The following is a 19040-nucleotide window of genomic DNA, read 5'->3' as shown; positions in this document are numbered from 1 at the left end:
TGGGAACATACGGGTTAGTAACTTAGATTCTGCACAGCTCCATAACAGTTCTGAGGGTGTACCTGGTATTAGTTTGTTTCTTGGAATGGCTGTGTGGGAAACATACCTCCAACCCCCTTTTGATTACTTTTGAGGTAGGGTCGTGCTTTATGCCCAGGCTGGCCTTGACTGCTATCCTTGTACCCATGCTTCCCCATGCTGGCTGGGGATGCCATGCATATGCCAGTGCAAAACTACTCGGCTATTGGTTGAGATGGAGTCTCTAGAACTTCTTTTTGTCTGGACTGGTCTCAAACCTTGGCCCAGCAGCTAGAATAATAGACTCTGGTATTGTTTTGAGGCTACAAATTTTAGCAAGCAGGCAAATTCATAAAGTTGGAATCTGCAAATAAGGAAGGACTGTATTTTTGTATTTCAGAAAATGCTTAAATTTAGTTTAAATGATTAGTAGTGATTTGATACCAATGTCAAACATGCATAATTCTAATAAATTGATGAGAAAATTAATTTGCCAAACCAAGACTATTTGCTGTGAGGGTTACTCTAAAAATATTCCATAACCTTCCTAAAATTCCTTAGGTTAGTGCACGTATATGTTTTTACCTTCATATTGGAAGATCTTGTTTAGCACTTAAAATATATTAATAAGCACACACTCCAAACATACACTCTGAACTCTGAATTTTGTCCTAGTAATAGCTACAGGGTGTGTGTTTAAATTCAGAGACAGATTAATGCACTTACCAAACCTCTATTGCCTAAAAGTAATTGTACATTTTCTAGATTGACTGCCAATATAATATAGGCCCCAAAGAAATCAACCCTCTTTACCGAGACAGAACAATAAATTGGTTTTCCTGGATACGGTGGGTAAAGAATCCAAGTTCTTGACCTTGAATATTTCACTGGTAGTGTTCTGTGCAGTGGGGAACAATCAGGATGACATTTGCTGAAATGTCTGAGATTTATAACATAATAGCTTGAGCATATGTGCCAAAAAATAAAAAATCTTAAGCCCTATCAAATCTAGATTAATTACCTATTAAAATGCTAATGAATAATATGGCATAAGAGGTGGGATAAACCATCTCTCTTCATACATTGTTACAAAACAAACTACATGGCTGCAACATGAAACATCATGTATATTCTATCTCACTCTCAGTGGGAAAAGGAAAGAAAGTGCTAGTCAGTCATTCTTCATGTGGATTTTGGCATTTCATTAGGAAGTGCTATCACTGAAGTGCTTTTCACTGAAAAGCACATGCAACTCTCTGGAAACTCCAAAGTTCCTGGCTTTGTACTCCTGCCAAAAACCTGTTGCTTCTCTCCATCATTAACTACTACATATTTATTCCTTTCTATCTTAGTGGACAGCAACCCACACAGCCCTCCTGTGAAAAGGAAAACAGTAGTTTGCTTCCTTCTCCTCCTCACTGGCCTTGAAGAAATTAATCCCAGGGGCTAAATTTCTTCTTGCTATTCAGGTTTCATTTACATTAATAGTTTCAACTGTTGACCAGGTGGCAACAGCAGAAATGGCACAATTATTATTGCAGCCCTTCATTAAAATTGGTTTTGAACATTGTGGGAAGATTGCTCATGAAATTTTATCATTAAACCTTTTAGACTAGAAAAATAAGCCATGGTGTTGTTAAGTGGGCTTCCAATGAATAGTCAGCAAATATTTAGTGAGGATCTATTACGGGCCAAACCTTCTTTTAGGCTTAGTGTCCATAACCCCATGCCACAATTCTGTTTTCCTATGCTAAATGTCTTTGATTAAAATGTCCTAATTACAACATAATGGAAAAGAAGTATGAAAAACAACCATTGAAATAACTTAAGCATCAAGATTTAAAAAGAAAGTAATGGTTTTGGACAGATGTTTTGTTAAAAAAATTAAATAAATGGTTTTGAAACTTTAATAGCTCAAATTTATACAGCATAAAACACCTCACCATGCCAATCAGTTTTTCAGGTTTGTACCTTACACACTAGTTTTCTTAAACTAAATAGATCTTGTCTGTTTGCATGGTGTTTCCAAAGTGCCTTCATTTTGTGAGTCATCACCCTGCTCTGCATTCTAAAAGAAACCCAGCAACATGTTCTTCTAAGACTCTGGCCTATCTAGCTACAAGCAATGTAACAAGCTGGACCTCTTCATTTGTTCTTACAAAACAAACTCTGTAGTGGTGACATGAAATATCATGTCTCTTCTTTCTCACTCACAGTGGGAAAAGGAAAAAAAAACTGCTCCTTGGTCATTTGCTTTGTGGATTTTGGCATTCATTGGAAAGTGCCAATAGGTATTCATTTTTAATGTTGTTTTGGAAAGCTGTAAGCAGCCTTCTAAGTCACAAAGCAAATTTAGTCCCTAATGGTTCTCCAAATGCAGGTCAGAAAGGTGGGAAGCCTTATTTTTTTAGGCAAGGAGTGTGTGAATAATACACTTGCAACCTGCTTAGCTCCCCTAAGGTCTCCTCTTTAGCCAGCTTCTCCATTCAAAGAACTGCACATCAATCTGTCACTGATGGTCAGCAGTGCAGCAAAGAGCCAATGTTATTGTGAACCTACAGTGGAATTACTTGCTTCCCAGCTGGTGATCAATCTGTGTTAGACAGCAACATGTTTGCCTCTACAAATGAGCTGGACCCCTCTGCCACATATCTCTGCCAACTTTTGAAAGAAAGAGTCTGTTTCAATTCTTTTGGAGGGTTAAAACAAAAGATCTGTCTCCTTTTATACAACCAGCTATTGAACAATCCATGCAGAGATTCACAACTAGTACCCTAAGGAAATTATTTTTGAGCCGTCAGGAAGTTATACTAAAAAAGAAGATATATGTCATATATATAAATGCATACATCCATACAAGGTAAATAGCTTTCGTTTTTCTTCAGTAAAGATGATGTGCTCATGATCCTACTTGCACCATCTCTGAGACTTCTCACTTAACTATTTAAAAATCCTGGGGTTTGGGATTAATTGACTTTTCTAAGCTCAAGATAGAACCAGCATGGTAATGATGCTATGAAAAAGTACTGCAGACTTGAGGTTCCTCTCATAGCCAGTTACATGACCAATTATGGGTCTGTGCAGTAAGTGACTACACTGAACCAGTGCTAACCACACATGATAAGGTTTGCCATTTGTGAACTTCTTAGGGAGACCTTTCTTAAGGTTCACTGTGACATAATCCAGAAGCTCCAGCCTAGCAGACAGATTTTGATTTGGTCGAGCTTAAGAAGAATGTGTGAAAAACAATGTGAATGAAAAGCAGAGTGAGTACTGGTGGATGGAAAGCCGAAGTGTGACGAAGCTCTCTTTGTGTCAGATTAGCTGTGATGCAGTGCTGGGGGTACATTCAGGGTAGATATGGATGACTGATGGCACAAATGAGAGGATTGCTCATAGGCAAAAGCAAAGGGAGAAACTTTGAAGAAGGTTTAACAAAAGATGTAGATTTGGTAGAGATACAGTGACATAGAACTATTGGTCTTTTTTGTCCATGATCATGTTAACCCTCTGGATAAATAGATTCTGTTTAGTTGTTATTTAGGAGAGAAGTATAAAGGAGAAATGGAAGTTTCTGCATCTTAGGCAAGGTGGGGCTTTTCATTTCTCCTAGAGAATAGAGATCTCCAGACCCAAGAGGAAGCCAATAGAAAGAATATGCATGAGTTTGAAAGATGGAAATCCTGAAAAGAGAGGCACATTCATTTGGCCTCAAGTTGGGCCACTCCCCTTTATCCATGGAAGGGATTTCTGGATTACTAAACTTAATGTACCTTCCCAAATCATACCATATGAAACTGTGGTAGACTGTACCATGTTGTTGAATTTAAAGTACTTTCAGGATAGGGACTGTGTGTGATCTACTATTATAGTAGGCTGCAGTACATGCTTGATAGATGACTGACTCAGTAGTTTTTTATGACAGCATCACACATGAATAGCCCCAATTCACAAGAATCATGATGTTGCCCTCTTGGGTTGGCTGTATGAGACTGATAGCCCCCAAGCCTACCACTATTACTAATCATCTTCTCAAATACCTGAGCAATTCTTCACAGCCTCCTTTAGTTTTTTAACCTTTAAAATTAACTAAGTAATTCAGTCTCAATCCAGCAGGTCTCCAGAGTTCATCAGCTTTTGACTATAAATTAATTCCCATTAACATTATGCCCAAAGAGGCCCCATTGATGTTAATGTGCACATCTTCCAGATTCCCTTTTTTTAAATGTTTTACTGGTTGTCAAGAGGATATCTCACATCCACAGAGATCTGAGTTGCTAATAATCCATCACTGGTGCTCTGCTACCATGTGAATATAATGCTTGCCTCTCAATGTCATGTGCCACTGTCACTGACCCTTTTTTGCTCCAAGAAAACAGCTTACCTTTACATAAAATAAGTAATGACTTGAAAGTGATGTGGATGGTGGATGGGTGGGGATTGGGATAAAATACAGGGAAATTAATGAGAACATTGTCTGAATAAGTTCAGTCATGAGATGATGCTGGCCTAGATTGGAGTGAGAAGATATGAAGAAAAGTGGACAGATATGAAAAGAGGTAAAATTGGTAGGAATACCTGTGCAGCAGCATAGGGGATAATGTCATTCACTGATTCAGGACACCAGGAAAAGGATCTAATACAAGAAGATAAAATAAGAAGACATTTAGTTCAGAGATGTCTGAAATCCTCTCAGTCTAGTGTGCTGCTTTGGAGGCCAGAGTTCAAGGGAGAGCTACACCTGGAAATTTAGACCTGAGAGAACATGCGTGGTAATCACAGTCACAGGACTAAACAGAGAAGTAGTCTAGGGTAGAGCATTGAGGGACCTTATCTATAGGCACGATAATGCCAACTAACATCCAGAGAAATATGAGGAAAATTACAATTGTGTGATTAACAATGTCAAAGTGATACTTTGACTAAATGTTTAAGGATCTCATTTTAATCTACTTTATTCACCCATTTTAACATTTATCCTTCCATAAGCAGCATTGGATTATCATTTAAGAGTATCATTACGGGGGGCTGGGAAGGTGGCTCAGTGGTAGAGCACTTGCCTTGCATGCCTGAGGCCCTGGGTTTGATTCCTCAGCACCACATAAGCAAAAAGAGAAAAGCCGGAAGTGGCGCTTTGGCTCAAGTGGTAGAGTGCTAACCTTGAGCTGAAGAGCTGAGGGACAGTGCCCAGGCTCAGAGTTCAGGCCCCACAACCGGACCCCCCCCCAAAAAAAGTATCATTATGCCTCCCTTTTGGCTGGAAGTGGAAATGTTGAGCCCCAGCATAGACGTGGGAAAAAGTAGGGGAGAAGGGTTGAGACACAAGAGTGAAATCAACCCTGAGTACTGAAGACTGAGAGGAGGCTAGTCATAGCAGAGGGAAGGAATGGGTGATAGTGTTGGGAAGACCCATCTAGGCTAATATTTTAATTATTAGGAAACTGCCAGAGATTGTTTAGAATGTCATTTACTATGAATTTAGCAGTGATGGGAAATATCACAGATGCCAGTGACTACTTGGAGATAACTGTAGTGAGTTTTAGGTGAAGCATAATAGGATGATGGCAGTAATAATGGAAAGAAGGATACCTTTGAATGATTCTAAAGGAAGAATTGGCAAATTTTGTGAGATCTGTGGGGAAGTCTGAGAGGAAACAAGGAGTAAGAAATGATTTTCAACCTTGGAGCCCATATGTTGAGATAAAAATAATGGTACCAATGACAAATCTTCAAATTTAGAATTAGAAAAATACCTTGAGACTGGGTGCTGGTGGCTCATACCTGTAAGTTAAACTATTCATGCCAGTAATCCTAGCTACTGAGATCTAGAAATCATGGTTTGGAGACAGCCTGGGAAGACAAGTCAAACAGATTCTAAACTCTTAACCAGCAAAAAGCTAGAAGTGGAGATATATCATAAGTGGTAGAACACTTACTGTGAACCAAAAGATGAGGGTATGTAGCTTTGAATTCAAGTCCCAGTACTAAGTGAAGTAAGCTAGGCCCAAAGAAACATAGGTCTCATGGTTTCCCTTATTTGCAATAATTAGTATATGTCTAGGACAAGCCGAAAAGGTCAAAAGCTATGTACATATGACTATATAAGATGATGCTAAGTGAAATGAACCCCAAGTTAGGGACACAAGAGGTTTTTATCTTTCTTGCTGTTGTTTTTAATGTATTTGAAATGTATTATGTAACTTTTTTTTTGTTTCTTTTGTGTGTTCTTCCCCCATGGTATAACCCTTGTTATCATTGTATTTGATTCTGGTGCCCTGCATCTTGTTTATACATTTTTCTAATTTGGGGAGGGGAAGGGAAATAGTAATGCTGAAATAAGGATACAGGTTGGCCCATTGTAACAATGAGATGTACAAGACACTATGTTAAAAATGAACTTTACAACTTTGGGGATGGGGGAAGGAGGAGTTGGGGAGGTGGGCAGGGAAGGGATGGTAGGGTAAAAACAAAGGAGGAGGTAACAATGCTCTGTAGGAAATGTACTCATTACCTTACTCATGTAACTGTAACCCCTCTGTACAGTATCTTTATAATATATGGAAGTATTTTTAGTTATATGATTCAGTGTTTCCTGGATATGCTTTGAAGGGTAACTATTTGGAAGCCATTAAGTTGTAAGAGTAATTACCTCCTCTTTCTTTCTGCCCTGCCCTGTTTGTTTATTTTCCATGTATATGTTGGAGCATGTGGGTGAGTGTAAAAAGAAACAAAATGATAGTGTAGGAGTGCATTCCACACTTCCTCTCCCCCCCACCATACCCAGGAAGGGTGATGATTGTATTTTCTCAGTGAAATTTGTATAGATAGTTATAACAGTAATGGCAATAACTATCAACTACTGCATGTATAGCGAAGACATGGTTATGAAGGATAGAGGTTCGTTTTACAAAATGACATCAACTTTTTTTTTGGGGGGGTGGTACTGGGATTTGAATTCTGGGCCTGTGCTTGCTAGGCAGACACTCTACTGCTAATTTACACCTCCAGTTCTTTTATGCACTGTTTTTTTTTAAATATATTACTTCCTGCTTAGGCATTTGCTTGGATTGTGATCTCCCTATTTTAGGCTTCCCATTATAACTTGAATGACAGGTGCATGCCACCACACTCAGCTTTTTTTCTGTTGAGATGGAGTCTCATCTACTTTATTGCCAGGGCTGGTCTGGAATTTTGATCCTCCTGATCCCAGCCTCCCTTGGAGCTCAGATGACAGGCATGTCTGATGTAGGCATTGGTTGAGAATGGGTTTCACATATATGCCTAGGCTAGCTTCAAACTGTGATCCTCCTGATCTCAACTTCCTGAGTAGCTAGGATTACAGGTGATAAGCTGACATCAACTTTTTAATTGCTCATAAGTACAGTGAGCCTGTGGAATCTGTAGGTATATGGTTCCAAGGAGACCTCTAATGAGGAAATCTAAGACTGCTCAGGATATATAGAGTTTAAACACAACTGACAATAACTCAGGACTTACTGAGGGCTTTTGCATCAATTGTGCTGTGTAATATGCATGTGGGATTTTTTTTTGCCACACTTTGTCCAAACCACATGTAATAAATCTGTGAAGCAGGTGGGCTTACTATATATATATATATCACTCAGTTGTGTTATATACTACTACACTAATATAAGTAAAGAAACACTGTTTTAGAATCCTGAGAAGCAATGGTCTTACCTACTCAGTACCACTAAAAAAATCATCTGTGTCATCCATCATGGGGTGTGTGTGTGTGTGTGTGTGGTGTGTGGTGTGTGTGGTGTATATGGTGTGTGTGTTGCAGGGTACTAAACCCAGGGCCTCACACTTGCTCAGTATGCACTAAGTTGTATACTTCCAGCCACATTCATTTTATCTGATTCAGTTGTATATGCCACTAAAGAGCCAGAGTATGTTATCTAAAGCTGGGGAACAGGTATAGGTGGAATAGGCAAATAATGTCATGCTTAGTTAGGACTATAGAACAGAGCTGGGGTCAGCAAACTACAACTTGTTACCTATTTGTATACAACCTGGGAGCTGATAATTTTTAATAGATCAAAAAACTTGAAAGAAAAATATTGTAACATGAAAATTATGTGAAATTCAAACTTTGGTGTCCAGAAAGCGTATTTTCTTAAAGCACAACCACGCTTGTTTGACTCCATATTCTCCATGGTTGCTTTTGTTTGCAACAGCAGGATTGATGGCTGCAACAGAAACATGTGGCCTGCAAAGCCTAAAATATTTACCATCTGGCCCCTTGCAGAAAATGTTTAACAACCCTTGGTTTTGGAAAGCTATGTCACCCCAACTTTCATGTGTTTATGAATTTTCTAGGTGTCTCACTAAAATACAGATTCTGACTCAGGTTGGACCTGAAAATCTCAATTTCTTAGGAGCTTCCAGATGATACCAAAGCTGCTGATTCCAGGATCTCATCTGTTTTGCAAGGGTATTTAAAAGGGGAAAAGAAAAAGAACAAGCTGAGGCATAGCTCTGTGGTAGAGCACATGTTAGTGTGTGCATGACCCTTTGTAAAAGAGAGATTATCAAATGTTTTCAAGCAGCTCTACATTATTATATAGTACACATTATTATGCACTACATTGTTGTTCTATTATTCCAAAGGCTAGAATAAGGCCCATGGGTGGATTTCAGCTTTACCTTAGAAAGAACTCTGTAATGATTTAATATAATTGTAGAAGCATTGGGATGGTTGCAAGCAGAAGCTAAGCTAAAAAGCATTCAAAAGGAGATTTCTAAATTAGAAAAGTGGTTGGGCTGGTAGACTAGTGTCTTCTTTGGGGCAGGTATGGGGGAATTGAAACAGGATCTCATTTCATAGTCCAGGCTGGCCTCAGACCCATAATCTCCCTGACTCGACCTCCTGAGTGTTAGGATTACATGAGTGAGCCACCACACCTGGTCATCTTAGTTTCTTTGGTTGATAATGGGAAGGCAAGGAGAGTAAGACAAAAAGAGCAGCACTGAATGGCACAGGAAAAGGAGGCCTCATTTAACAGCCATGGTATTAATTGAATTAATCTCTCTGAAGTGGCCCGATAGCTGCTTTACCTTTGTAAAAGAAATAAAACTACCAAGGCCAACATTACATAAAATCATAGAGTAAATGTTGAGCTGTGAATTTTGTAATTTAGTTTGTGCTTGATCTCCCTGGTGGGTACTATAAAAGCTACACTTGTCAGTCTTACACAGTTTCACTTGCTCAATTATGAACTAGTTAAAAGCGAATACCTGCTGTTCTTCTTTTCCCCTTGGGTTCATTTCTTCCACATCCTTTCCCTGAAATCTGTTTTATCAGCCTTATGAATAGATGTACATTTGTACTCAGATCTACCAGCTGCAAGTCATTGTGAGCCCTGATGAGTGAATCTTCTTGTTAATGGCTCCTTTAAGAAGTGGTTGGTGGAGGAGAGGGAAAGAACCCAGCTATTTTGAGAACATTTATAAATGTTGGAGGCTGTAGCCATATTAGACAGATGTGTGAGTCAGGGAGGATTTAAGCAACCTGATATTTAGCTATTGATGAATTTCCAAACCATAAAACTTGATAAGTTAATAGTTCAGCTATCAAAATCTGGTGAGGGCCTATGGTAGAGGGCTCATTGTATTTTTCTACTTTGAATGCTTTTCATTTGAGCTTGTCATAGGCCTTTAAAGACATGATTTATGCTTCCTAATCCCCCCCAGGAAGTTAAGTATTTTCATATTTATTGCAAGGAAGAGCATTGTGTGATTGCTTTCCTGTCCTAAAATCAGTTTGGCTGGAAAAGAACAGGAGAATTCTGACCTCAGCTCTGTATCCAAACCAGAAGTCAGCACTTGAAAAATGTGAGTCAAATATCTTGCCCAGAGGGTTTGTTTCTCCACCAACCTGATAGAAGAACAGATGGAGGGAGGCAGCAGGCACAATGCTGCTTTTTCTTCATAAATTGCTTGGGTCTCTCATCCCAGAACTCAGCCATGCTGACCAGCCAAATAATTTTCAGCTCCTTTGGACTTTTGAGACAGTTCTTCAGCCTCCTCCCTATTACATTGGTCACTACCATAATGGTTATCCTGACTGGAAGTCTGAGCAGTTCAAAGAATACATAGGTTCTGTCCCAGGCAAGTTAATGATCTTATGCTTGCTATGTGTGTGTGTGTGTGTGTGTTGATATTTTTCAAAACCAGAATCATTTAAATATATGTGTATATATGGGGAGGGGATGGGGGCGAGGGCCAGTACTGGGGCTTGAACTCAGTGCCTGGGTGCTGTCCCTGACCTTTTTTGCTTAAGGCTAGAGCTCTACCACTGGCTTTTTGGTGGCGAATTGGAGATAGGGCATAAAAGTCTCATGGACTTTCTGCCAGGGTTGGCTTCAAATCCAGATCCTCCTGAGTAGCTAGGATTACAAGTACAAGCCACCAGTGCCCAGCACTATATAACCCAGCTAGAATCATTTTAGATACCCAGAGACCCTTGTCTACCTTTCCCAGTCCACCTGCCCTCTTTTTGCTCACTTTTTGTGCAGTCTTTGGGTTTATTGTGATTACTTATCTCTTAAGTCAGAGATGGGGAACACATTATAAGACAAATATTTTTGGGTAAACAATAATCCATTGCAGAAGCTGGAAGTGTAGCTCAGTGGTAGAACACTTACCTAGCATATGTGAGCACCTGTGATGGATCCTATCCCTGCAAACAGCAGCAACAACCATAACGACAACAACTAATAACTATTCCTTATCTCCAAATATTTAAAAAGGGGAATTTTTTTAATGTACTAACCATTAAGAAATGAAAAAAGTTTGAGGTGATGAGTATATTACTTACTCTGAACTGGTCATTGCAGAAGTCAGAGCATCACACTGCACGTCATAAATGTGTACAAATAGTGGTTATTAATTTTAAAAAGTTGAATGACCATCTACAAAACTATTGTAGGTTCATTTGAGTTGTTCAACTCACTTAAGGATGGGTTATACCACACACCAAAATCAAAGAGTCTAATGGACTTTCCTACCCAGGCGGCTTTGAACTGTGATCCTCAGATTTCAGCCTCCTGAGTAGCTAGGATTATAGGCGTGAGCCACCTGTGCCTGGCTTCATTTATAATTTTGACACAGGGTCTCACTCTGAAGTCCAGGTTATCTTGGAACTCACTGTGTGTCGGTCTTAACCTCCTGAGTGTTGGGATTTTAAGCATGTATCATCACACTCAGCTTATTGTTTTTTAATCAACAAAGGCTATATGTATTTATGATATACAATGCATTTTTGTGTTTGTGCTAGTACTAGGGCTTGAAATCAGTGCCTGGGTGCTGTCCCTCAGCTCTTCAGCTCAAGGCTAGCACTCTACCACTTGAACCACTATGCCATTTCTTGTTTTCTGAGTGATTACTTGGAGATAAGAGTTTCACGGACTTTCCTGCCTGGGCTGGATTTAAACCAATGTCCTCAGATCTCAGCCTCTTGAGTAGCTGGAATTACAGGTGTAAGCCACCCATGCTCAGCTCCCTTAGCATTTTTGCTCAAGGCTGTTGCTCTACCACTTGAGCCACAGCTCCACTTCCAGCTTTTTGGTAGTTAATTGCCTATGAGTCTCACCTATTTTCCCTGCCATGGCTGGCTTCAAACTATAATCTTCAGGTAGGCGCTGGAAGCTTATGCTTGAAATCCTACCTTCAGAAAGCTGAGATCTGAGGAATGCAGTTTGAAGCCAGCCCAGGCAGGAAAGTCTGTGAGACTCTACTAAACTACCAAAAAAGCCAGCAGTGGAGTTGTGGCTTAAGTGGTAGAACCTTGAGCAAAAAGAAACTCAGGGACAGTATCCAGGCTCTGAGTTCAAGCCCCAGAACTGGCACCAAAAAACAAGACAAAACCAACAACCAAAACCTGTAATCCTCAAATCTCAGCCTCCTTAGTAGCTAAGTACATGCGTGAGCCACCAGCACCTGGTGATATCCAACACATTTTGAAATATGTACCCATTGTATAATGGTTAAATTGAGTTAATTAACATATGCATTACTTTACATACATAAACCTTTACATACATAAACATGAAATCATGTTGCATGATTTCCAGCTCAGTAAATCCCTTGGTTGTTTTCTTATTATCTGAAGGATGAAGTTAAAATCCCTTAGGCCGTATCTAAACTCCTTTAAATCCAACCCTAATTCTCTTCAATTGCATGTAAGCTTCTATTTCAATTCAGACTATGTCTTTCACTTGGCCATTACTCTTCTAGGTGCGCTTTAAGCAGAGGAATAAAGTCTTTTCTTGGGGGAAATTGGGATAGTCATTCAATTAAATTGAGGTCTCTCCCATCTTTCCTTGCTGTCACTACTGCTGCAATGTTGACCTGAGACTTTTGCTGCTCTCTTTGGAGTCCTTGTGCCCAGCAGTTTTTCCAGCCACCAGCCTTCCAGTGCTCCTGTCTATCTCTCCTTCTCCTGACAGAAAGAAGTAGCTTCTGGAAAATGAATCTAATTCTGTTTTATGCTAAAACTCTGGAGTGTTTTGTTTTTGTTTTTGTCACATCCAAGGTAAAATATCCCCTCTCAGAAGCTGATACCCTGTGGCTAGTCTCAGGCCCCAGGCGGCCTCGTCTGTGGTGTGGCCACAAGTCACACTTACTACCGCAAGATATTGCACAATTCTTTACTCTTTTTATTGACTGTCAACTCTATTTAGGACATTGTTCCCCACTTTTCTTCTCTAAAAGATGAGGCCATAGTGCAGTTGCCATCTTCTTCATGAAGCTTTCCCATACTTTTATAGGAAAAGTTGACCTCTTTCTTTCTTGGGGAACCCTACAATGCATCATACAGCTGCTGAAGTATTATTCACTATTTTGTATCACCTCCTTTTAATATCTATAATCCTAGGAAGTACTTTCATGTTCTTCAGGAAAAGGGACTAATTTTTAAATTTATCTTTAAAATAGTTACACTTTAAAGGGTTTCAATTCAGCATGTCAGTTTATGAGCACAGAAGAGACTTAATTATTTAATCATTCTTTTTTTCCACATACAAAAATTTGTGGTATATATGTGCATGTGCATGTGTGTGTATGCTCTGGTATAAGGACTCTGGTATAAGGACTTGAACTCAGTACTTTGTGTTGTCACTTGGTTTTCTTGTTCACACTTGGCATTGTACCACTTGAGCCAACCTTCAGCCTGGCTTTTTTTTTTTTTCTGGTTCATTGGAGGTAGAATATTGAGGACTTTTCTTGCTCAAGTTGACTTTGATCTATGAGCTGGGATCTTCCAGATCACAGCCTTTGAATAGCTAGGGTTATATGTGTGAGCCACTGGTAGGTACCCAGGTAAGCAACCTAAGAATTTGTGTGCGCGCACATGTGTGTGTGTGTGTGTGTGTGTGTTGTGTGCATGTGCGTGCACACTGGACCCGAGGACTTTTTTTTTCTTACAGTTATCCCTCTACTACTTGAGTCACACCTCAAGTGTGACTTTTTGGTGATTAATTGGAGATAAGAATCTCATGGACTTCCTGCCCAAGCTGGCTTCGAACCATAGTCCTCAGACCTCAGCCTTCTGAGTAGCTAGGATTATAGGCATGAGCCACTGGCACCCAGCACGGCTATGATTCTTTTTTTTTTTTTTTTTGGGTCCAGTCGTGGGGCTTGTCTGGGCCTGGGTGCTATCCCTCAGCTCTTCAGCTCAAGGCTAGCGCTCTACCACTTGAGTCACAGCGCCACTTCCGGCTTTTTTCTTTTTGCTTGTGTGGTGCTGAGGAATTGAACCCAGGGCCTCAGGCATGCAAGGCAAGCACTCTACCACTGAGCCACCTTCCCAACCCCTTAGCTATGATTCTTAATGCATACAATTGGACATATTTGGAGATAATTAGATAGCTGTGAACATATCATAGTTTATTAAGAAGAAATTAAGTTGAGTCATCTTTTTTTTCTTCAGTAGAGGCAACAAACAATTTTTGATTGAGTGAAAGAATGAATATTTACTGAATGGCATTAAGAGCAGAAGATGTTGAGAAAAGCTTAGTGAAAGAGATCTGTGACTTCATCCACTAATTGAGCATCTGTACAGTGCAAATGCTCATAATAAGTTGTGAATGATCATCTTCATTTTGTATTTCTTTTTTTTCTTTTCTATTCTTTTTGCCATTTTGTATTTCGAACTCATTTCAGACCATAAATAAAGAAGGCGTGATTTGAACCCAAATTGGTCTGAAGTCCACACTTATACCCCTCCATCATGTTAAAAGGCTAGTGTCAAAGAATGTATGATTAGCAAGTATTGCACAGATAGTGCTTTGATGACTGTGAAACACATGGAAATCCACAAAGAAGCCTGAAGTTGTGTACAAGACCAGGATGAATTTCACAACTGGTTCCTCTGACTTCATACCTCTGTGGCCTTAATATTGTTTGATTCACAAAGGAAAACTGTTGATCTGCAGTGAACTGACTCAACTTTCTTCTCCTCAGTCTCAAGGGTATTCCATCGAGGAAGATGTTTGAAACCACACCTGAGCTATAAACAATTTATTCCGAAGGTAACAGTGTTAGAATTGCAGTATGTAAACCTTTAGCTAATAAAAATCAAAGTAGCCTAATTTGGAAAGCACACAGAAGGTTAGAGGGAAAGCTTGTAAATGTTTTCAAAGACTCTGTACTTAATTCTATCACCAGCTAGCAAAATAAATAGTCCAGCTGCTAGTTCTGAAACAGACACGTGTTGGAAATGAAATGTTAATAGTTTAAATGCATTGCTCATTAGAAATCAAAAGGAACGTGAAGTGCACTTTCTAGTTTATGAGAAACAAGGTGAAAGTTCCCCAAACACATTTGTGGTTAACTGCATTTAAAATTGCTTCCTCATCCCTTCTTTTAGTAGCTAATACTTGGTATGGGCTATGTGTGTGTGCGTGTGTGTGTATGTGTGTAACTGTAGTTGTGTGGGGAACTCACTTTCTTACTGTTTAGATGTGAGTTTAAAAATGCAGAGTGCCGATTAGGAGATGCTAAATTCCACTTTTCCATGTGTGTAAGCTGTTTGCCGCAGACTGCAAGCAGCTTGCCAGACTTTTTTCCTGAAGAATGGGAGGTTACTTTCAATCATGTGTTGAGATTGACCTGAGATGTTTAGCCATCACATCTGCTAGCAAGCACTGGCCTTGTGTGAGGAAGTTACACTGGAATTAATTAACTAGGTTTGGTACTTTGAAATGTTTCTTCCACATCTTGTTTTGCCGTAATAAAACTTACAAAATGAATTGGACCTTTTTTATTTTTCTTTGGGAACTTAAAAAAAAAGTAGTTGCGGAGCAATGTTTTCTTGCTTCAAGGGAATGTTAAATAGAATTAGAATTTATTTCTTCAAATATTTTTTATTTAAAATTATGATGATAAAGGCTGGGCACCAGTGATGCACAACTATAATCCTAGTGCTCATGAAACTGAATTCTGAGGATTGAGGTTTAAACCCAGCCCAGGTGGAAAAGGTGGTGAGACTCTTATCTTGAATTAACCACCAAAACCTCAGAAGTGGAGCTGTGGTTCAAGTGGTGGAGCAGTAGTCTTGGTTGTAAAAGTTAAGGGGCAGTGACCAGGCTTTAAGTTCAAGTCCCAATACCAGCATACACACAAAAATTATGATATAAAGTTGCATATCTTTCATCCATTATAGCAGAACCATTTAAAACCATTTGCCTTTAGTTGGAGGTAAGGAAAGTGAGTAGAGAGGGGTATGCTATATGCTGATGTAATCACTACAGAACATTTTCTGAAGCAAAATGTTAAGCTGGAACAGTCCAGCTGCAGAAAGGAGAAGCAAAGGAAGTCTCTGGAACTAACTTGTGTAGACATAGCCTCCACCAGTATTCAGAGAAAGTACAGTACTTATGCCCCAACACTGTGTTGCAAGTTGCAGGACTTTTTGCATCTAGTCAACTTTATCATTTTTCTTAGTTAATGAATTTGGAAGGACGCTATCTTCTATGACTATCACAGTATCAGCTTCATGATTATTTGCTCTCCTCCTTAAAGTCTGATAGGTAATGAAATAATCAGCAACTTCATTAAAACAAAATCTACTAAGTTCAAGTGTCCATCAACTGAATGTGTATTGTATATATGCAGTGAAATATTATTCAGCTATTGAAAGGAAGGTAGTTCTCGTATATATTACAGTATGTTGCAATATCAACCCTGAAGATATGCTAAGAGATATACCAGTAACAAAAGAACAAATGCTATGAGATTCTGCTCATATGGAATTATCTAGAAGATCAAATTTATAGAAAAAGTAGATTAGAGATTACTGAAGGCTAAGAGTCAGAATGTGTATGTTAGGAGGATTATGGTATAAGTGGCTAGTGTTTCTGTCTGAAGGGATGAAAATATTTCAGAAATAGTGATTAATTGTTACACAATATTGTGAATTTAATTAACGTCACTGAATTTTTCCTTAAAGCTGTTTAAAATGGCAACTTTGGTTTATATTTTTGCCACAATTAAAAGAAATGATGTATAATACATCAAAGCCACTTAATTATACATTTTAAATAGGAAAGCTTACAGTGTGTTGGATTATATCTTGATAAAGCTCTAACTAAAGTATAGTTGAATGTTCTGGGTAATTAAAGATTGCTAGGTTTGTGCTGAAAGTCACCAAGTCAAAAGTACCCTTCTAGTTGGGTGCTGGTAGCTCATTTATGTAATCCTAACTTCTCAGAGACTGAGAGCCAGAGGATTATAATTTGAAACCAGCCTAGGCAAGAAAGTTCACTAGACTCCATTTCCAAAATAGCCAACAAAAAGCTGGCTCAAACAGTAGATTATGAGGCTCTGAGTTCAACTCCAGTACTGCCAGAAAGAAAAAGTATTCTTTCAAGGGAATTTAAGACTGAGCTTGAGCCAGGCTAGGTGGCTCCTACTTGTAATCCAAGCTACTCAGGAGGGAGGAATGGGCCAGAGTAGACAAATTCGCAAGACCTCATCTCAACCAATAAAAGCTGGATGTTGTAGCATGCCATCCCAGGTATGTGGGAAACATAAATAGGTTTGTGGTCTAAGTCCTGGACCAGATATCACTATGAGAACCTGTCTGAAAAATAACAAAGACAAAAAGGACTGGATCAAGTGGTAGAACACTTGCCTAACAAGTACAAGGCCCTGAGTTCAATCCTCAGTGTTGCAAGAACAGCCACCCCCCCCCCAAAAAAAGGAATATGAACTTGAAAAACTTATTTTGTGCTTCACTGAGTTGTGCATTCTTTATGAAATCTTCAGATTATGACCCAGAGCTCCTGGGTGTGACTTGCTGTCTACCAGTAGTCCCTGGCCACTCAGTGGCTATCAAGTGCTTGGAATATGGCTGGTGAATTGAGATGTGCTCTATTTACAAAATAATAGTAGACTTGGAAGGCTTTGTACACAAGCCTACAAAAGAGTAATAATTTCCATACTGATGGGTTGGATAACAGTGGTAGAGCATATGCTTAGTCTGCACAAGGCTTGGGTTCATCCTCAGCACCAAAAAATTATGCTTGCATGTGTTGTAGGAAACTCAGTTGTGAGAAACAGAGAAGCCACCACTTAAAAGGCCATAATATGAGTCTTTACTGAAGAGCTGGCGGACTACTATTAGATTCATGTCTCAGAGACCAGCAGCCCAGAATGCAGCTAGCACAAGCTTATTTATAGGTCAAAACCACACAAAGTGTGTGGAATCAAACCCAAAGGTGTTATACATGAGCAAAACAAACCAGATGAGGACACCTAAACTTAATAGAAAAGCAAACATGCAGGGAAACAATCAGGGGAAATCAGTTATCTAGGGGAAGCATAGACCCAGTCTCCTTCTTCGCATGCTGAAATGATAATACTTTAAATATGTCTTTGGTCAAATAAAATACACGTGTGTGTGTGTGTGTGTGTGTGTGTGTGTGTGTGCGTGTGTGTACACTTTTAAACATAACTGCTAAAATATTTAAAATTCCTTTTGTTACCTTCTTTTGGAGGGGACTCACTAGGAGTTAGGTTCACCAAGATTAACTAGTATTCAGAGAGATTAAGAATCATTTCTGATAACTAAATAGATAATAAAGAATTTCATAGAGAATTTCCTGGGTTGATAATGGATACTGAAAGCATTTCCTCTCTAAGAATGGCTACCCATCTTGTTGAACTTAGGAAAGACAGGCTTAGCAAAGAGCCTTCTCTAGCAAGGAGGAAGCACCAAGGAGGCACCAAGCCTCTGGTCTTGGGAGGACAGCTTCATCTGCCACTGAGCTTTGTTCCACAATACAAATTAGCTCAGCTGCAAAGCAAGGGGATGATGTCTCCTGGAGGCTGGATTGGTTTAGAGGCAGTTTCCTCTTTGGCAAGAGAGCAGGAATAGCAGTAGAGATTTTAGACTTGAGCAAGAGAAAAGAGAGCCCTCTCAGGCAGCAGATGCCCTTGCAGCTTGATCTGTAGATAATTAAAAATGAATGCTGTATCCAGGGCTCCTCCCCCAGAGTGGGGCCCCCAGCTGTTGTAGGACTTGGGGTTCCTGGCAGGGGACCCACTCTGCTTCCACCTTCACACTAGCCCCCTGGCTGAGAACTCAACTGGGTCTATGATGAGCCAGTGTTGCCAGTCTGTTGTCCCTTGCATGTTTCCTGTTCTTTGTGTCAGCCACAGCAAAGTTGCTTCCCTGGAATGGCGAAGTCATTTCTCTGGGTATTAATTATCCCCTGGTTAGTCCTCTAGTTACAGAGTTACATGGAGTTTGAGCAGTTCACCCCAATAGTATTTTCCACCAGAAACCCTGTTACTTTGTAGAGTGTAATTTTGCAGGATGTCAGTTTTTGTTTTTGTTTTTTCAGGTACTTGTGTATTACATTAGAGCAGCAATGCTACTTGAATTTTGTCCAGCACTTTTAGTAAATAAGTCTCAGGCTACCAAAGATGACAACCTGCCACATTGGGAAGATGTGTTTCCAGCATGGCACAATAGACTTAGGCTCAGACTGGTGTGT

General features: G+C 39.6%; 1 protein-coding gene across 1 annotated transcript in view; it reads left to right on the top strand.

Annotated features, from left to right (window-relative positions):
• Stx8 (syntaxin 8) overlaps positions 1 to 19040 on the top strand; it is a 230782-nt gene that overhangs the window by 82769 nt on the left and 128973 nt on the right. The gene's annotated exons all lie outside the window — the stretch shown is intronic.

This window comes from Dipodomys ordii, unplaced genomic scaffold (genome assembly GCF_000151885.1).
Source record: "Dipodomys ordii isolate 6190 unplaced genomic scaffold, Dord_2.0 Scaffold19, whole genome shotgun sequence".
Classification (NCBI taxonomy): Eukaryota; Metazoa; Chordata; class Mammalia; order Rodentia; family Heteromyidae; genus Dipodomys; species Dipodomys ordii.
Note: the sequence above shows the minus strand (reverse complement) of the source record. Positions and strands in the feature narration are given on the sequence as shown.